The sequence below is a fragment of the Rattus norvegicus genome, chromosome 7 (genome assembly GCF_036323735.1).
Source record: "Rattus norvegicus strain BN/NHsdMcwi chromosome 7, GRCr8, whole genome shotgun sequence".
In the NCBI taxonomy this organism is placed as follows: Eukaryota; Metazoa; Chordata; class Mammalia; order Rodentia; family Muridae; genus Rattus; species Rattus norvegicus.
Window position 1 is genome coordinate 14610801 of NC_086025.1, and position 25066 is coordinate 14635866.

The window sequence follows — 25066 nt, forward strand, 5'->3', positions numbered from 1 at the left end:
ATTTGCTTGGATAGAGTCACACCTAGGTATTTTATGTTACTTGGGACTATTATTAAGGTTGTCATTTCCCTAATTTCTTTCTCATCCAGTTTATCCTTGAGTAGAAGAAGGCTACTTATTTGTTTGAGTTAATTTTACATCCTGCTACTTTGGTGAAGGTTTTTTCAGGCTTAGTAGTTCCCTGGAGTAACTTATAGTGTCACTTGTGTATGCTATCATATCTTCTGCAAATAGAGATACTTTGACTTCTTCCTTTCCAATTTGTATCCCTTTGACCTCCCTTTGTTGTCTGATTGCTCTGGCTAGAAATTTGAGTACTAAATTAACTGAACAGGGAAAGAGTGGGCAGCCTTGTCTCTTCCCTGATTTTACTGGGATTGCTTCAAATTTCTCTCCATTTAGTTTGACGTTGGTCACTGTTTTGTGTATATTGCTTTTACTATGTTTAGGTATGGGCCTTGAATTCCTTATCTTTCCAAGACTTTTAACATAAAGGGGTATTGAATTTTATCAAATGCTTTCTCAACATCTAATGAGATAATCATATGTTTCTCTTTCCTTTGAGTTTGTTTACATAGTGGATTATGGTGATGGAATTCCACATATTGAACCTTCCCTGCATCCCTGGGATGAAGCCTACTTAATCATGATGGATGATCATTTTGATGGGCTCTTGTATTCAGTTTATGAGAATTTTATTGAGTATTTTTGTGTCGATATTGATAAGGGGACTTTTTCTGAAGTTTCCTTTCTTTGTTGGGTCTTTGTGTGGTTTAGGTGTAAGCATGATTGTGGCTTCATAGAAGGAATTTGGTAGTGCTCCTTCTGTTTCTATTTCGTGGAATAGTTTGGACAGTATTGTTATGAGTACTCCTATGAAGGTCTGATAGAATTCTGCAGTAATCTCATCTGGTCCTGGGCTTTTTTGTGGTTGGGAGACTTTTGATAACTGCTTCTACTTCTTTAGGAGTTACGGTAATGTTTGGATAATTTATCTGATCCTGGCTTAAATTTGGTACTTGGAATCTTTCTAGATAATTGTCCATTTCATCCAGATTTTCCATCTTTTGTGAATATAGGCTTTTGTAATAGGATCTGATGATTTTTTGAGTTTCCTCAAATACTGTTGTTATGTCTCCTTTTTCACTTCTGATTTTGATAATTTGGATAGACTCTCCATGCCCTCTGGTTAATCTGGCTAAGAGTTTATCTATCTTGTTGATTTTTTCAAAGAACCAGCTCCTTGTTTTGTTGATTCTTTGCATATTTCTTTTTGTTTCTACTTGGTTGATTTCAGCCCTGAGTTTCATTATTTCCTGCCCTCTCTTCCTCTTGAATGTATTTGCCTCTTTTTGTTCTAGAGCTTTCAGGTATGCAGTCAAGCTGCTAATGTACGCTATCGCTAGTCTCTTTTTTAAGGCTCTCAGAGCTATGAGTTTTCCTCTTAGCACTGCTTACATTGTATCCCATAATTTTGGGTATGTTTATGCCTTCATTTTCTTTAAATTTTAAAAAGTCTATAATTTCTTTCTTATTTTTTCCTTGACCAAGTTATCAGTGAATAGAGAATTGTTCACCTTCCATGTTTATGTGGATTTTTGTAGTTCTTGTTGTTACTGAAGACAGCCTTAGTCCATGGTAATCTGATAGGATGCATGGGATTATTTCAATCCTCTTATATCTGTTGAGTCCTATTTTGTGACCGATTATTTGGTCAGTTTTGGAGAGGGTACCATGAGGCACTGAGAAGAAGTTATATTCTTTTTTTTTTTTTGGATGAAATGTTCTATAAATATCTGTTAAATCTATTTGTCTATAACTTCAGTTAAGTTCACTGTGTCTCTGTTAATTTCTGTTCCAATGACCTGTCTATTGATGAGAGGGGGTTTTGAAACCTCTTGATATTATTGTGTGTGGTGCAATTTATGTTTTGACATAAAATTTTACTGAACCTAACATATATAATAAACTTTTAATAGTTAGTATTAAATGACTTTATATATTTTTCCAAGAATTATCTGTCAGTAGTGTTACCATGCTTGTTGAAACTCGCACCCTAGACTTGGACTTCATTATGTGGAAACACCACATCTTCCTTCCCAGCAAGCACTACCCCCCATTGTTATATAGAGCCCTCTCCAAAGATCTGCCAGGTACTAAATCTACCTTCTTATCCACTAACATTATCTCTGGTCTTACCTTTGGAAATAGAAAAGTATACACAGCAGTGACAGCTGTTCTGAACTCTGTATTTTGGGTTTTTTTTTCATTTTTGCTGGAAACCCCAGTTGACAACAAAAATACCCATGTACCTAGGCAAATGTTTAACACAAAATGGAAAGTGGCACATTAAGCAGAACTTTTGGCAGGTAACAGAAACAAGCAACATGCAGCTGCAATTAGGAACAAAAGTTCACTGTTATGCTGCAGCTGAGGAGCTGCATGGAGTCCTTCAACCTTCTCATCTCCTTCCTCCACATCTTTCAGACTCAGCACTACCAGAATACCCTTGCTTTTGGTTTCCTTTTTTACCATCTCATCAATTTCTCTGAAGTAGCCTGGATCAATAAGACATATGATCTCCAGCTGTCGGTTGTAGTCCTCACTCTCTACGACGACCTTCTTTAATGGCTTCAGATTGTCTTTCAGGTTCTTCCCTTCATTCACTGGAAGGATAAAATGCAAATGCATGTGGGCCTGCTCTATCTTCATTTTCTCTTTCACCTGCTTTATCACTTCCAAAGCCTGCTGCTTTGTGCTCTGATTTGACAAGGTAGTGGATGTCCTTTGTGGCTCTCTCACTGAGGATAATGCAGTAGAGTCTCTTTGTTTCCAGTTTCACACACTTGTAGGCCACAGTGGTGGCAATATCCCTAAACATCTGCTCCAGCTGTGTGTTCTTTTTATCTGACACATAAACTTCTCCTTTAGTCAAAATGTGCTTGCAGATTAGAGTCTGGTCATCTGTACCAAATGCATTAATGAAGTCTTTCTTCTTGGCAACCAGACATTTGAAAACTTTGACAAACAATGAATAAGTCTGCAGAAATTCATCAATGTCTTTCTCCACGCCACTCCACCAGGTCATCCAATGACTTTGTTTCTATAGGAGGCAAGTTCGAAGTGCTTTCCTTCCTGCTTCATCTGTAACAAGGTCACATTGGTCAGTCAGATATGGTTCACGGGGGTGATTGACATGGCGATTACTTACAGATATCAAGCTCACAGGGATTCCAAGTGCTCAGCTGAAACAACCCTGTGACATTGGAAACCTTAATTCCCAAGAAGTATGCTTTATTAAGTTCATTTTATGAATGCGTGTGCCCTTGCATTTGGGCATAGATGTTCAGAATTGATAGTTCCTCTTGTTAGATTTTTTTCTTTGATGAGTGTGAAGTGTCCTTCCTTAACTTTTTTCAAAACTTTTGTTTGAAAGTCGATTTTAGTTGCTATTAGAATGGCTATGCAATCATGTTTCTTGGGACCATTTGCTTGGAAATTTTTTTACAGCCCTTTATTCTGAGGTAGTGTCTTTGTCACTGTAGTGGCTATTCCTGGTTGTCAACTTGACTATATCTGGAATGACCAACAATCCAGAATTGGAAGGATTACATTTGATCCTGATCTTGAGGCTGGGTAATACAAGTTTCTGACTTGGACCTTGCTATGGAGATTTTGAGGAAAGTGGCTATGAATCCCAGGAGCTTAAGGCAAGGAGAACTCTGCATTCAAGGTCACCTGGGACAAAGCAAGTCCCAGATCCAGGCAAGGTGGTACACACTTTTAATCTTGGACACACCTCTGCTGGAGACATAAAGACATGAGAAGAAGGAAGTACTCTTTTTTTCTGCTTGCCTGCTTTGTGGGATAAAGTCACTGCTAAATCCTTGGACTTCCATTCATAGCTGCTGATGATCATTGCTGGGGAGTTGGACTGTAGACTGTAAGACATCTATGAATTCTCTTACTATATATAGACTACCCATAAGTGCTGTGATTCTAGAGAAGACTAAGACAGTCACTGAGGTTATTTACTGTATGGAGCAAAATGCTGAGTCCTGTTTATCAAGTCTGTTAGTCTATGTCTTTTTATTGGGAAATTCAGTCCATTAATGTTAAGAGATACTAAGGAATATTGATTATGGTTTCCTATTACTTTGTTGTTAGAGGTGGAATTATGTTTCTGTGGCTATCCTCTTCTGGGTTTTTCTGAAAGAATATTAATTTCTTGTGTTTTCTAGGGTGTAGTTTCTCTCATTGTGTTGGAGTTTTCCATCTGTTATCCCTTGTAGGGCTGGATTTGTTAAAAGATGTTGTGTAAATTTGGTTTTGCTATGGAATATCTTGGTTTCTCCAACTATGGTAATTGAGAGTTTTGCTGGGTATAGTAGCCTGGGCTGGCCTTTGTGTTCTCTTGGGATCTGTATGATATCTGCCCAGGATCTTCTAGCTCTCATAGTCTCTGTTGGGAAGTCTGGTGTAATTCTGATAGGTCTGCTCTTATGTGTTACTTGACCTTTTTTTCTCTTACTGCTCTTAATATTCTTTCTTAGTTTTGTACATTTGGTTTTTTGACTACTATGTGACAGGAGAAATTTCTTTTCTGGTAAAATCTATTTGGAGTTCTATAGGATTCCTGTATATTCATGAGCATCTCTTTCTTTATGTTAGGGGAGTTTTCTTCTATAACTATGTTGAAGATGTTTAGTGGCTCTTTAAGTTGAAATCTTTGCTCTCTTCTATACCAATTATCATTATGTTTGGTCTTCCCATTGTGTTCTGGATTTCCGGGATGTTTTCACTTTGGAGCTTTTTGCATTTTGCATTTTCTTTTGACTATTGTGGCAATGTTTTCTATGGTATCTACTGCTGCTACGATTCTCTCTTTTATCTCTTGTATTCTGTTGATGAAGTTTGCATCTAGGACACCTAATCTCTTTCATAGATTTCTATCTCCAGGGTTGTCTCTCTTTGTGATTTCTTTATTGTTTCTATTTCCATGTTTAAATCCTGGATGGTTTTATTTAATTACTTCACGTTTTTGGTTGTGTTTTCCTGCAACTCTTTAAGGAATTTTTGTGTTTTCTCTTTAAAGGCTTCTACTTGCCTTTAAAGTTACGCATTTCCCCACTGAGAATTTTATTTTTAGTATAACTTGCTGTGGACTCAGTCCTCAGTATTTAGTTTTTTAACCCCATTGCTTACAGTCTGTTCTCTGATCTTTCTTATCCTAGCGATGTTAGGTGATTTAGGTTCTAATGGTTTCAACATTAAAGCTTCCTATATTGTAATTTGAGAGATATTTTAGCCTTTTACCTTTTAAGATTCTTGCCTTTGCAAGGTTACAGAATTTTGAATTAGAATCAGTCCCATTTTCAAAGAAAATTGTATCCTAACATTAGGGGTTAAATTGTATATGAATGAACATTAGAGGCAGAATTCAGCTGATAACAGTGGTATTCCAGACTCCATGCAGCATTCTGGAAACCACTGCACCTGGCATCTGTGAACAGGACAGTTAGAAGTTCAATTATTCCCTTTTATAAGGAGTTTTTCTTCACTCCTTCTTTTTTTTTTTTTTTTTTGGTTCTTTTTTTCGGAGCTGGGGACCGAACCCAGGGCCTTGCGCTTCCTAGGCAAGCGCTCTACCACTGAGCTAAATCCCCAACCCCTTTATAAGGAGTTTTTAATGCCACCTTGGCCTACAAGAAAGCTTCCCTAAAGTCAATAAATAAAAATGAACAAAGCAAGCAAAAAAGAGAAATCACAGAAATCACAGTATATGGAGGTACAGCCTTTAATCCTAGCACTCAAATGCAATGGCAGGCATAGGCACCTGGTTAGGGACAGGTGCAGAAGCATGGTCTGTGGCAGGGGCAAATCTCTAATGCTTAGGCCATCTTTCAAAAGTAGGCTTCTGAACCTGTAGGTTTGAACCCCATTGAGGCTAGATGGCACTTTCATAGAGCCGTATATCTGATATTTACATTACATTTCATAAAAGTTGCACAATTATATTTACGAGGTTGTTGTGGGAAATAATTAAAAAAAAATGATGCACCATCCCAAGCTAACTCTAGCTACTCTCTGATCCCAGTGATCTCAGTGCCTCCATGGCTAGCCCCATGCAGAGACCACCAATCTTGAGGCTTTCTTGCTGCAGACTCTGCTCACATTCCGAGCCATCTGCCTCCTGTGATTATAGTCAAAATTCCAAATATCACGATAAAATCAAAACTCTAGAGGCTTGCAATTTGTCAAACAGATTAATATCAGTAAATTCTCAACCCGCAAAATGCCCGAAAATGAATTCAGAGCCAATTGATATTGAGATAATCTGCCCATCTAGATAAGACAAATTGTCCTCTAATTATCCTTCCCTTGTTACATATTCATAGCTACCTATAGCTATTTAAAATCACACAGATCTGGGACTTCCTTCTCTTCCTCCACTTTTCTTCCTTCTCCTTTCTCTCCTATCTCTTCCACCTCTCAAGAACTATCAGTCCACATTCCTTTTCTACTGTTCAATCACAGGCTCTAATCTGGTCTTTTATCTACACTTACCTGCTTACATACAGCAAACTACAAACAACAAAAATAATTTTATGAGTGGGGGCCACCACAACTTGAGGAACTGAATTAAAGTTTAGCAGCATTATGAATGTTACGAACCACTTATCAAGAGGTTGAGGCAGAAGGATTCAAATTATAATGCTATTGAAAAACAATACCCTAGTCCTCTCTAACCAAACCAACAATTATGCTTGTTCAGTAATACAGAGTGGGCCAATTTGCTTAGCTCAAAAAGGACTTTCCACAACTGACAAATTACACTCAAATTAATCTGGTCTTTTTTTTCCCAACAATATCTCTAATCATAAGAACATTTAAAGGCACACCTATGTAAAACTTTTTTAGGGAAAATCACACTGGAATTTCTTTCTAACATATAGACTTTCAGTATATACAGAAGGATTCAAGAGAGAATCTTTAGGAAGCCTTACTCCTACATTCTGCAAGAAATGTTAATTCTCTGAGACTAGAAGTATCCAGTGTGTTACATTTCCACTGGATCTCACACAGCATAGTATTGTTTAAAGCTCCAAACTATTGACTTTTGCTTCTCATATGGCGACACTACAGTTCTTAGAAATATAAACTATTAAGAAGAAGAAAGGAACAAGAAAGCAGAAAATGGAGAAATGCATGTGATAATGAATGGTAAATATGACAGAAGTATATAAAAGAGAGAGATGAAATTATCACAGTGCAATCATCTCTTTTGTACAATTAATATCCTCTTTCACATAAAATGTATTTAAAACCTGTCCTGTGACCCAGCTGCTTCATTTTACTTGCATGATTATCTCCAGGACGGTAGCTCCTCCATGCCATATTCTGTAACATACAGTTTGCAGACAATTCATTAAAATACTTTAATTTGTACAATTATGATTTTTACACATATTTATTTATTCAAGAAAGTGTATCTCTGGCTTCCTCATTTTCCTGAGGAGTTACATTGTCAACATCTAGTGCACTGGGGGCCCTGTGTATGGTCACACACCACCAGGACACAGGGGATGCAGAGCAACGGCAGAAGCAACTGCACGCACTTGCAAGGTTTATTAACTCTTATATAGATAGGGATACGCATTACTTCAATGTCCATTTTGGCAAAATACCATAAGATCGTTATTCCCACAATACCAGGAAAAACTGAGGCAAGACTAAACAAAGAAATATGACTAAACAAATATTTATCCTCAAAATATTCATGTAACAAATCATCCCTCTTCTTTTTATCAAAATATACTCGCCATTACCAAGAGAGCATGAGAATCGCTTCCACAGAAACAGGACACAGCAGAACATAGTTTAAGGCCAAGTTAGAAAAACATTTTCTTCTCAAGGGTGACATTCCAGCTCTTACTTGCACCTGTCACCAGTTCTTACTTGACCCTGCCTGGGAGCTGCATCTCTATGTCTCAACATTACATGACTATCATACTTATTTTATAGCAAATTTTCCTAGGAGTAAATTATCTTTTTCTACAAAATAAAATTTGGACTTGGCTGGTTTAATTTCCCAGAGGATACACAGACTAAAAACCTAAGTACTAACAATCTAGGGGCTAATAGCTACATCATCTCCATGGTGAAAGATTAAGAAATGCAACCACAATAGGCATCCTTCAAATTTTTACATTAGTGTCATCCTTTCTGATCTTTTTAAAAAAGTATTTTCTTATATATTATATCTGAGAGGTTCCTGTCCACATCCCTCCCCAAGTATATCCTTACCGCCTGTCTTGGCACAAGAATCTGCCATTACCACCACCACCCCTACCACCATCCTTCAGAAAGCTCTAACATCCCAGGGTTAAAAAACTAAGAGTGCATAAAAAGTTACAATAAGAATAGGTACATTTGATCATATCAATGCTAGACAAAGGCAATCCAGTATAAGGAGAAAGTTCCCATGAATAGGCTAAAGAGTCATGTTGAATGGACTTAGAACAAATAAACAAACAAAAAACATTGTGAGTGAGAAAAGCCAGGGCAAGAAAATCAAACATGATATGTACTCACTTATAAATGGAAAGATCCACTTATAAGCTGTAAAATAAAAATAACCCTGCTACAATCTACAGATCCAGAGAGGTTAGGTAACATTGTAGTTTGATGTCAGGATGCAAGTGTAGTACCATGAAAGGAACCGTTGTCCTCAGTTGAGCTAAGGCTAGAAGCCTCCGAAAGCCTGAAGAGATAGTAGGAGCTGTGCCTGCTCCCGACCACCAAGCCCCTATCACTAAACACAACACCCCTACCCCCATAGATCTGTGGCCATCAGTCAAGTAAACGCAACACCCCAAGTACTCCACATGTAGATAATGAAAAGGACATGACCACAGGTCATGTCTTCTCAAGACGAATTTCCATGCTAATGAGCTATATACAGACCTGGAGAGTGTAGCCAATAAGCTTTTCTTCCTAGACCTTCCTCCTGGTAAAAGGTGTTTAATCTCAGGCTTACCTGGAGAAGAGGGTATGGTTATACACATCCAATTTCTGCCATGACAATAAATGCCTTAGAACTATGGACTGCCATTTTTCATCAGGATCCACCTTCGGGAACCATGGAGAACACCTTTACCTATAGATCCATCATTTAGTATCCTGTAGAAGGTGTCTCTTTATTTGCAGCCATGACCACCACCACGCTCAAGCCATGTCTGTAGCTGTCAAGACAAAGACTCTCACCATGGGACCAGATGGAATGCCCCTGAAACTTTCCCCTAACCCTGGACTACATCCAGCCCTTGGGCCATGACACTGATCTAGGCTCTTCCATGCCTCTCAGAAGCATCTGGGTGTCCAACAGTCTGAGAACCAGACTGCCCCAACCTCTTCTCAGGTTCAGGTATCCAGAGCCAGCTTCAGCTCTCAGACTTTGCTTTCCCAGCACTAAGCAGGCTCCTGGGGCTTCTCTACTCCCCAACATTCACCTAGCAATGGCTTAGGGTAAGCTCAGTCAATCCCCAAGTCCTGCATCCCAAACCAGCAGCACCCTGTGGTGGAGCTGATAGAGTATCCACAGTCCTATATTCAAGGATCAAGGGAACACAACATTTTCTATTCTATTTCTTTATACTGACAGACTTTCCATGGTAACATCAAGCTATAAAGCTGTTAAATATATGCAAAGGAACAGATCACATCTCTACAGGTGCATTACTCTCTGTAAGCCCCCAATAAGTCCCAGTTACTTGATTCTCTATCCCATGTTCTCATGGTGTCCATACTCATCCAATTCCTATGATATTTCCCTCTCCAGTCTATATGACTTTTAGTACTCTAGCTATGTTTGCATGTGGGATTCTGCATGTGTTTTCCTCAATTGCTAGATGAAATCTCTCTGTTCACTTTGATGATAATTATGACAGGTTCCATGCCCAGAACACTTTGCAAGCAAGACAAACTGGAAGTTGAGGATTCATAGCTGTGTCCATGTCCCTTTAGGAACCTGACAGTGATAGATTCTGTGCTGCTTTCATAGATTTCATGAACTTTCTACTGATTAGGTTTCTACTTTTTCCCCCAAATTCTGCCCCCATTTTCTGTCATTTCTTAAAATATTTACACACTTCCCTGCCACCATTTATCACTTCTCTAACCAAGCATTATCTCCCACAGTCCATCTGAAGAAAATCAATTCGAGTTCCCCTTAACAAGGAGATCCTTAAATTCCTTACTATAGCCCTCATTTATACTTAGCCTCTCTGGGCCTGTGGATGATAGCATCATCTTCTTTGGTTTTACAACAATATCCTCTTATGAGTGAATGACATATCTTTCATGGGTGTAGGTTACCTTACTCAAGTAGATGTTTTCTAGTCTCATCCAATTGTCTACAAATTTCATCCTGTAAATATTTTTAAAGGGTGATTAATACCCCATTTAAGAAAGGAACAACACAGTTTCCCGCCTGCACCAAGAGCTGAAAGCCAGTTGCCAGTCCAACCTACACATCTGAGAGCAGAGGTAAGACCAACTCTTCTGCTCCAAGCCACCCAACTAGTGACCTCAGGACACAAAAATGCAGAAGTCATCTGAGATATGGCACTTCTGGTTTCTGCCTACACCTGCAGCCGAACCCATACCACAGATCTCTATATGCAAATCCCACGGGGGAGAGCTGGACTATCAGAAACTGGGAAAAACCTGAGATCTCAGAGGACACCACCACTTCTGTTCACATTGCTGGCCCAAGAAAATCCTAACAAGTGCACTCTGGATACAAGAACCTAGGAGCAGGCTGTGCCAGAAACCTTCTGGTGTCTGCCTCTGCCAACAGTCAAAAGCCAGTTGCCTGGAGCTCTGACACACCTGAGAGTAGATGTAAGAACAACTCTTCTGCTCCAAGCCTGGAGGCATCAGGTCACAGAAACCTAAGAGCAGCTCTCTGTTCTAAGATATAGCTGAAAGCAAAAAGGTCTACAGGAGTGCTGACACACAGGCTTACAGGAGGGTTAAGCCACTGTCAGAGACAGAAAGACAAGCCACCAACATAGACAACCTGATGGCAAGAAGCAAGCATAGGAACCTAATCAACAGAAACCAACACTACTTGGCATCATCAGAGCCCAGTTCTCTCACCAAAACATATACTGGATATCCCAACCCATTGTAAAAGCAAGATTTGGATTTAAAAATCACATCTCATGGGGCTGGGAATTTAGCTCAGTGGTAGAGCGCTTACCTAGGAAGTGCAAAGCCCTGGGTTCGGTCCCCAGCTCAAAAAAAAAAAAAATCACATCTCATGATGATGATAGAGGACTTTAAGAAGGACATAAATAACTCTCTAAATAAATACAGGACAACACAGGTAAGCAAGTAGAAACCCTTAAAGGGGAAACACAAAAATCCGCTAAATAATTACAGGAAAATACAACCAAATAGGTAAAGAAGGAATTGAACAAAATCATCCAGAATTTAAAAATAGAAATAGACAGAATAGAGAAATCAAAAAGGGATTCAACCCTGGAGAAAGAAAACCTAGGAGAGAGAATAGGAGTCAGAGACACAAGCATAACAAATAGAATACAAGATATAGAAGACAGAATCTCAGGGGCAAAAGACACCATAGAAAACATCGACACAACTATCAAAGATAATGTAAAATGCAAAAACCACCTAACCCAAAACAACCAGGAAATGCAAGACACAATAAAAATATCAAACCTAAGGATAATAGGTATAGAAGACAGAGAAGACTCCCAATTTAAAGGGCTAGTAAATATTGTCAACAAAATTTTAGAAGAAAACTTCCCTAACATAAAGAAAGATGCACATAAACATACAAGAAGCCTACAGAACTCCAAATAGATTGGTCCTAGTGGAAATTCCTCCTGTCTTGAAACACCAAATGCACAAAATTAAGAAAGAACATTAAAAGCAGTAAGGAAAAGAGGTCAAGTAACATATCAAGACAGTCTATCAGAGTTACACCAGACTTTTCTCCAGAGACTATGAAAGCCAGAAGATCCTGGACAGATGTCATACAGACACTAAAGAACACAAATGCCAGCCCAGGCTAATATATCCAGCAAAACTCTCAATCAACATAGACGGAGAAACCAAGAAATTCCATGATAAAACCAAATTTATACAGTATCTTTCCACAAATCGAGCACTACAAAGGATAATAGATGGAAAAGCCCAACATAAGGAGAGAAACTACACCCTAGAAAAATCAAGAAAGTAATCTTGCAATGAACCCAAAAGAGAGACAAACAAACATTAATTCCACCTCTAACAACAGAAGTAACAGGAAACAACAATCACTATTCTTTTAATATTTCTTAACATCAATGGACTCAATTCCCCAATAAAAAGACATAGGCTGGATACTTAAATAACCCAGCATTTTCCTGCATACAAGAAACACACTGCAGTTAAAAGGGAGACACTACCTCAGAGTAAAAGTTGGAAAACAATTTTCCAAACAAATGGTCCAAACAAACAAGCTGGAGTATCCATTCTAATATCAGATAAAATAGACTATCAACCAAAAATTATCAAAAAAGATAAGGAAGAATAATTCATATTCATCAAAGGAAAAATCCACCAAGATGAACTATCCATCCTGAACATCTATGGTCCAAATGCAAGGGTACCTACATTCATAAAAGAAACCTTACTAAAGCTCAAAGTACACATTGTACCTCACAAAATAATAGTGGGAGATTTCACCACTCTACTCTCATAATGGACAGGTCATGGAAACAGAATCTAAATAGAGACATAGAGAAACTAACACGTTATGAACCAAATGGATTTAACAGATATTTATAGAAAATTTCATCCTAAAACAAAAGAATATGCATTCTTATCAGTCCCTCATGGTACCTTCCTAAGAACTGACCATATAATCAGTCACAAAACAGGCCTCAACAGATAAAAGAAGATTAAAATAATCCCATGCATCCCTTCAGATCACTACAGAGTAACCTGGTCTTCAATAAAAACAATAATGACAGAAAACCAACATATACATGGAAGCTGAAAAATACTCTACTCAATGATAACTTGGCCAAGGAAGAGATAAAGAGATTAAAGATTTTTGGAATATAATGAAAATTAAAGCAGAACATACCTAAACTTGTGGGACGCAATGAAAGCAGTGCTAAGAGGAAAACTAAGCTCTGTGTACCTCCAAAAAGAAATTGACGAGAACATATACTAGCAGGTTGACAGCATACCTAAAAGCTCTAGAACAAAAAGAAGCAAATACACCCAAGAGGAGTAGAAAGCAGGAAATACTCAAACTCAGGGCTAAAATCAAACAAGTAGAAAGAAAAAGGACTATACAAAGAATCAACACAACCAGGTGCTGGTTCTTTGAGAAAACCAACAAGATAGATAAACCCTTAGCGAGAATAAACAGAAAGCACAGAGAATGTATCCAATAAAATAAGAAATGAAGAGGGAGACATAACAAGAGAATCTGAAGAAATTCACAAAATCATCAGATTCCACTACAAAACTATATATTCAACAAAACTGAAAAATCTGGATGAAATGAACAATTGTCTAGACATATACCAGGTACCAGAGCTAAATTGGGATAAGATAAACCATCTAGACTGTCCCAAAACTCCTAAAGAATTAGAAGGGGTTATTAAAAGTGTCCCAACCAAAAATGGCAGAGGACTAGATGGGTTTAGTACAGAATTCTATCAGACCTTCATAGAAGACCTCATACCCATACTGTCCAACCTATTCCACAAAATAGAAACAGAAGGAGCACCACTCAATTTCTTCTACAAAGCCACAGTTACACTTACACCTAAAGCATAAAAAGACCTAAGAAAGAAAGAAAAAATTAGACCAATTTCCCTTTTCAATATTGACTCAACAATACTCAATAAAATTCTCACAAACCAAATCCAAGAAAACATCAAAGTGATTATCCAGCATAATCAAGTAGGCTTCATTCCAGAGATGCAATGATGGTTCAATATATGGAACTCCTTCAACGTAATCCACCATGTAAACAAACTCAAAGAAAAAAATATATGATCATCTCATTAGATTCTAAGAAAGCATTGGACAAAATTCAACATGCCTTCATGTTAAAAGTCTTGGAAAGATCAGGACTTAACATACCTAAATATAGTAAAACAATATACAGCAAATAGTAACCAACATCAAATTAAATGAAGAAAAATTTGAAGAACTCTCAGGAAAATCATGAATTAGGTAAGACTCCCTACTCTCTCCCTACTTATTCAATATAGTACTAGAAATCCTAGGCAGAGAAATCAGACAACAAAATGTGGTCACAGGGATACAAGTGGGAAAAGAAGTAGACAAAATGTCACTATTTGCAGATGATATGATAGTATACTTAAGTGACTCCAAAAGTTCCACCAGAGAACTACTAAGCCTGATAAACAACTTCAGCATAGTGGCTGGATATAAATTACCTCAAACAAATCAATAGCCTTCTTTTACTCAAAGGATAAAGAGGCTGAGAAAGTAATTAGGGAAATGACACACTTCCCAATCATCTCAAACAACATAAAAGACCTGGGTGTGACGCTATCCAATCAAGTGAAAGATCTGTATGACAAGAACTTCAAGCCTCTGAAGAAAGAAATTGAATATCTTAGAAGATGGAATGACCTCCAATGCTTATGGATTGGCAGGATTAAGATAGTAAAAATGGATATTTTGCCAAAAAAGATCTGATCTACAGATTCAATACAATTACCATCAAAATTCGAACTCAATTCTTCATATACTTAGAAAGTGCAACTTGGAAATTCATTTGGAATAACAAAAAACTCAGGATAGCGAAAACTATCCTTAAAAATAAAGGAACTTCTGGGGGAATTATCATCCCTGATCTTATGCAGTATTACAAAGCAATAGTGATAAAAATTGCATAGTATTGATACAGAGACAGGCAGGTAGATCAAGGAAATAAATTGAAGACCCAGGAGTGAAGCCACACACCAAAAGTCACTTGATCTTTGACAAAGGAGCTAAAATCATTCAGTGGAAAAAAGACAGTATTTTCAACAAGTAGTGCTGGTTCAACTGGCATGTAGAAGAATGCAAATCGCCCCACTCTTATCACCTTGTGCATAGCATAAGTCCAAGTGAACCAAGGACCTCCACATAAAACAATATACACACAAACTCATAGAAGAAAAAGTCTTATCTTAGAACAAATAGGCACTGGGGAAATTTTCCTGAACCAAACACCAATGGCTTAAGCTCTAAGGTCAAGAATAGACAAATGGGAGCTGATAAAACTGCAAAGCTTCTGTAAGGCAAAGGAAAATGTCTTAAGGATAAAACAGTAATGAACACATTAGTAAAATATCTTTACCAACCCTATATTGGATAGGGGGCTAATATCCAATATATAAAAAACTCAAGAATGTCTGCTCCAGAAAGCCAAATAATCCTATTTAAAAATGGGTTACAGAGCTAAATAAAGAAATCTCAGCTGAGAAATACCTAAAGAAATGTTCAATATCCTTAGTCATCACAGAAATGCAAATCAAAACAAACCTGAGATTCCACCTCAAGCCTGTCAGAATGGCTAAGAACAGAAATTCAGGTAAGAGACAGATGCTTGCAAGGATGTGGGGAAAGAGGAACACACCTCCATTGTTGGTGGCATTGCAAGATGGTACAACCAGTCTGGAAATGAGTTGGGAGATTCCTCATTGCATTACCTGAGGATCCAGCTATACCACTATTGGCATATACCCAAATGATCCTCCAACATACAACAGAGACACATGCTCCACTATGTTCAAAGCAGTCTTATTTATAATAGTCAGAAGCTGGAATGAACCCAAATGCACTTCAACAGAAGAATTGATACAGAAAATGTGGTACATCTACACAATGGAGTACTACTCAGCTATCATAAACAATGACTTAATGAAATTCATAGTCAAATAAATGGAACAAAAAAAAATCCTGAGTGAGGTAACCCAATCACAAACACACACACACACACACACACACACACACACACACAAACACACACACACACACACACATACACACACACATGGTCTGCACTCATTAATAAGTGGATATTAGTCCAAAAGCTGATACAATAAACAGACCACATGAACCTCAAGAAGAAGGAGCACCAAAGAGTGGATGCTTCAGTTCTCCTAAAAAGGGGTAACAACAATTTTCAAAGAGGAGATATGGAGATAAAGTTTGGAGCAGAGACTAAAGGAATGGCAATTTCAGAGCTTGCCCCACCTGGGGATACAGCCTATCTATACACAGCCACGAAAACTAGACAATATTGATGAAGCCAAGAAGTGCATACTGACAGGAGCCTGATATAACTCTCTCCTGAGAAGCTCAGCCAGAGTTTAAAAAACACATAGGCAAATGCTGGCAGTGAACCTTTGAACTGTGAACGGCCTCCAATGGGAGGAATTAGAGAAAGGATTGAAGGAGCTGAAGGGGCTTGCAACCCCATAAGAACAACAATACTAACCATCCAGAGCTCCCAGGGACTAAACCACTACCCAAAGACTACAGATGGACAGACCCATGGCTCCAGCTTCATATATCGCAGAAGATGGCCCTGTTGGGCACCAATGGGAGAAGCCCTTGGTCCTTCCAAGGCTGGACTTCCTAGTGTAGGGGAATGTTTTGATGGGGAAGCAGGAAGGGGAGTTGTTTGGGATAGGGATTACCCTTATATAAAAGGGAAGTGGGGTGGGATAGGGGACTTATGGATGGGAAAGTGGGAAAGGAAATAACATTTGAAATGTAAATAAAAAATATCCAATAAACAAAATGAAAGAAATGAACCACATATTTTTATCCATTCTCAGTTCTCCTGTTGAGGGAACGTCTAGGCTGTTTTACGTTTCTTTCTATAATGAGTTAAGTGGCTATTAACCTAGAATGGTAAGTGCTTTTTGATGTCAGGTATATTCTGGGTGTGTGCCCAAATCTGTTATAGCTGAGTCTTGAGGTAGACTTACTGCAAGTTTTCTGGGAAATTATCATATTGACTTCCAAGTGACTGAACACAAATGCACTATCACCAAAATGATAGTAGTGTTTCTATTGTGGGATATCCTTGTCAGCATTAGCTGTCAATTGTGTTTTTAATTATAGCCATTCTGACAGAAGTAAGATAAAATTGCAAAGTCATTGTTATTTGCATTTTCCAGGTGGCTATGGCTAAGAATCTAACAGTATTGAACATTTCTTTAAACGTTTCTTTTGAGATACCTTTGTTGAGAGCTTCTTTGTTTAAATTTGTACCCCATTTTTTAATTGGGTTATCTGTTTTATTGGTATGTAATTACTTGAGTTTTTTATATGTTTTGTATATTAGCTCACTGTTAGATGTAGGGTTGGGAAAAGCCTTTTCCAATTATATGGACAGCCATTTTTCTTATTGATGGTGTCCTTTACCTTAAAGATGTTTTGGTTCCATGAGGTCCAATTTATTAATTGATGGCATTAGTGCCCATCCTTTTCTCTTCTGTTTAAGAAAATGTTTCCTTTGCCAATAATTCAAGACTTTTTCCCACATCTCTTCTATCAGATTCAGTATATCTGGTTTAAATTGGGGTCTTTGATTTACTTGGACCTGAGTTTTACCCAGGGTTGTAATGTAGGCCTATTGGCAATCTTCTACATACTGGCATTTAGTTAGACCAGCAATATTTGTTAAAGATGCCACCCCCCCAATTATGTATTTGTTGAGACTTCCTCGAAATTCAGTCACCATTAGGATGGTGATTTAATTTTCAGTCTTTTTTTTCTTTTTTTTTTAATCTTTATTAACTTGAGTATTTATTTACATTTTGATTATTATTCCCCTTCCCGGTTTCTGGGCCAACATTCCCCTAGCCCCTCCCCCTCCCCTTCTATATGGGCTTTCACTCCCCATCCTCCCCCCATTACCACCCTTCCTCAAACAATCACATACACTGGGGGTTCAGTCTTGGCAGGACCAAGGGCTTCCTCTTCCACTGGAGCTCTTACTAGGCTATTCATTGCTACCTATGTGGTTGGAGCACAGGGTCAGTCCATGTATAGTCTTTGGGTAGTGACTTAGTCCCTGGAAGCTCTGGTTGGTTGGCATTGTTGTTAATATGAGGTCTCGAGCCCCTTCAATCTTCCAGACCTTTCTCTGATTCCTTCAACTGGGGTCCTGATCTTAGTTCAGTGGATTGCTGCTGGCATTAGCCTATGTATTTGCTCTATTCTGGGTGTATCTCTGAGGAGAGATCTACATCCAGTTCCTATCAGCCTGCACTTCTTTACTTCATCCATCTTATCTAGTTTGGTGGATGTATATGTATGTGGGGCAGTCTCGGATTGGGTGTTCCTTCTGCCTCTGTTCTAAATTTTGCCTCACTATTACCTGCCAAGGGTTTTCTTGTTCCCCTTTTAAAGAATTGAGTGAAGCATTCGCATTTTGGTCATCCTTCTTTAGTTTCATGTATTCTGTGCATCTAGGGTAATTCAAGCATTTGGGCTAATAGCCACTAATCAATGAGTGCATACCATGTGTGTTTTTATGCGATTGGGTTACGTCACTCAGGATAATATTTTCCAGTTCCATCCATTTGCCTATGAATTTCATAATGGCATTGTTTGTGATAGCTGAATAATATTCCACTGTGTAGATGTCCCATATTTTCTGTATCCATTCCTCTGTTGAAGGGCATCTGGGTCCTCTCCAGCTTCTGGCTATTATAAATAAGGCTGCTATGAACATAGTGGAGCATGTGTCTAAGTTATATGTTGAGGCATCTTTTGGGTATATGCCCAAGAGAGGTATAGCTGGATCCTCAGGTAGTTCAATGTCCAGTTTTCTGAGGAACCTAGAGACTGATTTCAAGAATGGTTGTACCAGTTTGCATTCCCACAAGCAATGGAGGAGTGTTCCTCTTTCTCCACATCCTCGCCAGCATTTGCTGTCAACTGAGTTTTGATCTTAGCCATTCTCACTGGTGTGAGGTGAAATCTCAGGGTTGTTTTGATTTGCATTTCCCTTATGAATAAAGATGGTGAACATTTCTTCAGGTGTTTCTCAGCCATATGGCATTTCCAAGCTGTGAATTCTTTGTATAGCTCTGAACCCCATTTTTTTTGGTTCTTTTTTTCAGAGCTGGGGACCAAACCCAGGGCCTTGCGCTTCCTAGGCAAGCGCTCTACCACTGAGCTAAATCCCCAGCCCCTCTGAACCCCATTTTTAATAGGGTTATTTGTCTCCCTGCGGTCTAACTTCTTGAGTTCTTTGTATATTTTGGATATAAGCCCTCTATCTGTTGTAGGATTGGTAAAGATCTTTTCTCAATCTGTTGGTTGTCATTTCGTCCTAACAACAGTGTCCTTTGCCTTACAGAAGCTTTGCAGTTTTATGAGATCCCATTTGTGATTCTTGATCTTAGAGCACAGGCCATTTGTGTTTTGTTCAGGAAATTTTCTCCAGTGCCCATGTGTTCAAGATTGTTCCCCACCTTTTCTTCTATTAGTTTGAGTGTATCTGGTTTGATGTGGAGGTCCTTGATCCACTTGGACTTAAGCTTGGTACAGATTGATAAGCATGGATCGATCTGCATTCTTCTACATGTTGACCTCCAATTGAATCAGCACCATTTGCTGAAAATGCTATCTTTTTTTCCATTGGATAGTTTTGGCTCCTTTGTCAAAAATCAAGTGACCACAGGTGTGTGGGTTCATTTCTGGGTCTTCGATTCTATCCCACTGGTCTATCTGTCTGTCTCTGTACCAATACCATGCAGTTTTTATCACTATTGCTCTGTAATACTGCTTGAGTTCAGGGATAGTGATTCCACCAGAAGTCCTTTTATTGTTCAGGATAGTTTTAGCTATCCTGGGTTTTTTGTTATTCCAGATGAATTTTCAAATTGTTCTGTCTAACACTGTGAAGAATTGGATTGGTATTTTGATGGGGATTGCATTGAATCTGTAGATCACTTTTGGTAAAATGGCCATTTTTACTATGTTAATCCTGCCAATCCATGAGCATGGGAAATCTTTCCATCTTCTGAGATCTCCTTCAATTTCTTTCTTAGGGGCTTGAAGTTCTTATCATACAGATCTTTTACTTGCTTGGTTAAAGTCACACCGAGGTATTTTATATTATTTGGGACTATTATGAAAGGTGTCATTTCCCTAATTTCTCTCGCGGCTTGTTTCTCTTTTGAGTAGAAGAAGGCTACTGATTTATTTGAGTTAATTTTATACCCAGCCACTTTGCTGAAAGTGTTTATCAGGATTAGTAGTTCTCTGGTAGAACTTTTGGAATTGCTTAAATATGCTATCATATCATCTGCAAATAGTGATATTTTGACTTCTTTTCCAATCTATATCCATTTGATCTACATTTGTTGTCTGATTGCTCTGGCTAGAACTTCAAGAACTATATTGAATAATTGGGGAGAGAGTGGGCAGCCTTGTCTAGTCCCTGATTTTAGTGGAACTGCTTCAAGTTTCTCTCCATTTAGTTTAATGTTAGCTACTGGTTTGCTCTATATGGCTTTTACTATGTTTATGTATGGGCCTTGAATTCCTATTCTTTCCAGGACTTTTATCATGAAGGGGTGTTGAATTTTGTCAAATGCTTTCTCAGAATCTAATGAAATGATCATGTGGTTTTGTTCTTTCAGTTTGTTTATATAATAGATTATGTTGATGGTTCTCCATATATTAGACCATCCATGCATGCCTGGGATGAAGCCTACTTGATCATAGTGAATGATTATTTTGATGTGCTCTTGGATTCAGTTTGCCAGAATTTTATTGAGTATTTTTGGTTGATATTCACAAGGGAAATTGGTCTGAAGTTCTCTTTGTTTGTTTGGTTTTTGTGTGGTTTAGGTAAAAGAGTAATTGTGGCTTCATAGAAGGAATTCAGTAGCTCTCCATCTGTTTCAATTTTGTGGAACAGTTTGCATAGTATTGGTATTAGGTCTTCTATGAAGGTCTGATAGAATTCTGCACTGAACCTGTCTGGACCTGGGCTCTTTTTGGTTTGGAGACCTTTAATGACTGCTTCTATTCGTTAGAAGTTATGGGGTTGCTTAAATGGTTTATCTGTTCCTGCTTTAACTTCGGTACCTGGTATCTGTCTAGGAAATTGTCCATTTTCTGCAGATTTTCATGTTTTATTCAATATAGGCTTGTGTAGTAGGATCTGATGATTTTTTGAATTTCCTCTCATTCTGTAGTTATGTCTCTCTTTTCATTTCTGATTTTGTTAATTTGGACACACTCTCTGTGTCCTCTCATTAGTCTGGCTAAGGGTTTATCTATCGTGTTGACTTTCTCAAAGAACCAACTTTTGGTTCTGTTGATTCTTTCTATGGTCCTTTTTGTTTCTACTTGGTTGATTTCAGCTCTGAGTTTGATTATTTCCTGCCTTCTACTCCTCCTGGGTGTATTTGCTTCTTTTTGTGCTAGAGCTTTTAGGTTTGCTGTCAAGTTGCTGATATATGTTCTCTCCTGTTTCTTTCTGCAGGCACTCAAAGCTATGAGTTTTCTTCTTTTTTTTTTTTTTTTTTTTTTTTTTTTTTTTTTTTTTTTTTTTTTTGGTGATGCTTGTATCTACAGCTCCTTGTCTCTTCCTTTGGTTTTCTTTCTTTCTTTTTTTTTTTTATTAACTTGAGTATTTCTTATATACATTTCAAGTGTTATTCCCTTTCCCGTTTCCGGGCAAACATCCCCCTCCCCCCTCCCTTTCCTTATGGGTGTTCCCCTCCCAACCCTCCCCCCATTGCCACCCTCCCCCCATAGTCTAGTTCACTGGGGGTTCAGTCTTAGCAGGACCCAGGGCTTCCCCTTCCACTGGTGCTCTTACTAGGATATTCATTGCTACCTATGGGGTCAGAGTCCAGGGTCAGTCCATGTATAGTCTTTAGGTAGTGGCTTAGTCCCTGGAAGCTCTGGTTGCTTGACATTGTTGTACTTTTGGGGTCTCAAGCCCCTTCAAGCTCTTCCAGTTCTTTCTCTGATTCCTTCAACGGGGGCCTATTCTCAGTTCAGTGGTTTGCTGCTGGCATTCGCCTCTGTATTTGCTGTATTCTGGCTGTGTCTCTCAGGAGCGATCTACATCTGGTTCCTGTAGGCCTGCAATTCTTTGCTTTGTCCATCTTCTCTAATTGGGTGGCTGTATATGTATGGGTCATAGGTGGGGCAGGCTCTGAATGGGTGTTCCTTCAGTCTCTGTTTTAATCTTTGCCTCTCCCTTCCCTGCCAAGGGTATTCTTTTTCCTCATTTAAAGAAGGAGTGAAGCATTCACATTTTGATCATCCGTCTTGAGTTTCGTTTGTTCTAGGGATCTAGGGTAATTCAAGCATTTGGGCTAATAGCCACTTATCAATGAGTGCATACCATGTATGTTTTCTGTGAATGGGTTAGCTCACTCAGGGTGATGTTTTCCAGTTCCAACCATTTGCCTACGAATTTCATAAACTCGTTGTTTTTGATAGCTGAGTAATATTCCATTGTCTAGATGTACCACATTTTCTGAATCCATTCGTCTGTTGAAGGGCATCTGGCTTCTTTCCAGTTTCTGGCTATTATAAATAAGGCTGCGATCAACATAGTGGAGCACGTGTCTCTTTTATATGTTGAGGCATCTTTTGGGTATATGCCCAAGAGAAGTATAGCTGGATCCTCAGGCAGTACAATGTCCAATTTTCTGAGGAACCTCCAGACTGATTTCCAGAATGGTTGTACCAGTCTGCAATCCCACCAACAATGGAGGAGTGTTCCTCTTTCTCCACATCCTCGGCAGCATCTGCTGTCACCTGAGTTTTTGATCTTAGCCAATCGCACTGGTGTGAGGTGAAATCTCAGGGTTGTTTTGATTTGCATTTCCCTTATGACTAAAGATGTTGAACATTTCTTTAGGTGTTTCTCAGCCATTCGGCATTCCTCAGCTGTGAATTCTTTGTTTAGCTCTGAACCCCATTTTTTAATAGGGTTATTTGTTTCCCTGCGGTCTAACTTCTTGAGTTCTTTGTATATTTTGGATATAAGGCCTCTATCTGTTGTAGGATTGGTAAAGATCTTTTCCCAATCTGTTGGTTGCCGTTTTGTCCTAACCACAGTGTCCTTTGCCTTACAGAAGCTTTGCAGTTTTATGAGATCCCATTTGTCGATTCTTGATCTTAGAGCGTAAGCCATTGGTGTTTTGTTCAGGAAATTTTTTCCAGTGCCCATGTGTTCCAGATGCTTCCCTAGTTTTTCTTCTATTAGTTTGAGTGTGTCTGGTTTGATGTGGAGGTCCTTGATCCACTTGGACTTAAGCTTTGTACAGGGTGATAAGCATGGATCGATCTGCATTCTTCTACATGTTGCCCTCCAGTTGAACCAGCACCATTTGCTGAAAATGCTATCTTTTTTCCATTGGATGGTTTTGGCTCCTTTGTCAAAAATCAAGTGACCATAGGTGTGTGGGTTCATTTCTGGGTCTTCAATTCTATTCCATTGGTCTATCTGTCTGTCTCTGTACCAATACCATGCAGTTTTTATCACTATTGCTCTGTAATACTGCTTGAGTTCAGGGATAGTGATTCCCCCTGAAGTCCTTTTATTGTTGAGGATAGCTTTAGCTATCCTGGGTTTTTTGTTATTCCAGATGAATTTGCAAATTGTTCTGTCTAACTCTTTGAAGAATTGGATTGGTATTTTGATGGGGATTGCATTGAATCTGTAGATTGCTTTTGTTAAAATGGCCATTTTTACTATATTAATCCTGCCAATCCATGAGCATGGGAGATCTTTCCATCTTCTGAGGTCTTCTTCAATTTCTTTCTTCAGTGTCTTGAAGTTCTTATTGTACAGATCTTTTACTTGCTTGGTTAAAGTCACACCGAGGTACTTTATATTATTTGGATCTATAATGAAGGGTGTCGTTTCCCTAATTTCTTTCTCGGCTTGTTTCTCTTTTGTATAGAGGAAGGCAACTGATTTATTTGAGTTAATTTTATACCCAGCCACTTTGCTGAAGTTGTTTATCAGCTTTAGTAGTTCTCTGGTGGAACTTTTGGGATCACTTAAATATACTATCATGTCATCTGCAAATAGTGATATTTTGACCGCTTCTTTTCCGATCTGTATCCCCTTGATCTCCTTTTGTTGTCTGATTGCTCTGGCTAGAACTTCAAGAACTATATTGAATAAGTAGGGAGAGAGTGGGCAGCCTTGTCTAGTCCCGGATTTTAGTGGGATTGCTTCAAGTTTCTCTCCATTTAGTTTAATGTTAGCAACTGGTTTGCTGTATATGGCTTTTACTATGTTTAGGTATGGGCCTTGAATTCCTATTCTTTCCAGGACTTTTATCATGAAGGGTGTTGAATTTTGTCAAATGCTTTCTCAGCATCTAATGAAATGATCATGTGGTTCTGTTCTTTCAGTTTGTTTATATAATGAATCACATTGATGGTTTTCCGTATATTAAACCATCCCTGCATGCCTGGGATGAAGCCTACTTGATCATGGTGGATGACTGTATTGATGTGCTCTTGAATTCGGTTTGCCAGAATTTTATTGAGTATTTTTGCGTCGATATTCATAAGGGAAATTGGTCTGAAGTTCTCTTTCTTTGTTGTGTCTTTGTGTGGTTTAGGTATAAGAGTAATTGTGGCTTCGTAGAAGGAATTCGGTAGGGCTCCATCTGTTTCAATTTTGTGGAAAAGTTTGGATAATATTGGTATGAGGTCTTCTATGAAGGTTTGATAGAATTCTGCTCTAAACCCGTCTGGACCTGGGCTCTTTTTGGTTGGGAGACCTTTAATGACTGCTTCTATTTCCTTAGGAGTTATGGGGTTGTTTACCTGGTTTATCTGTTCCTGATTTAACTTCAATAACTGGTATCTGTCTAGGAAATTGTCCATTTTCTGAAGATTTTCAAGTTTTGTTGAATATAGGTTTTTATAGTAAGATCTGATGATTTTTTGAATTTCCTCTCATTCTGTAGTTATGTCTCCCTTTTCATTTCTAACTTTGTTA

General features: G+C 38.5%; 1 pseudogene; it reads right to left on the bottom strand.

Annotated features, from left to right (window-relative positions):
- Nucleotides 1-2349: 2349 nt before the first annotated feature.
- On the bottom strand, nt 2350-3198 carry Sbds-ps1 (Sbds, ribosome maturation factor, pseudogene 1; annotated as a pseudogene).
- Nucleotides 3199-25066: the final 21868 nt, after the last annotated feature.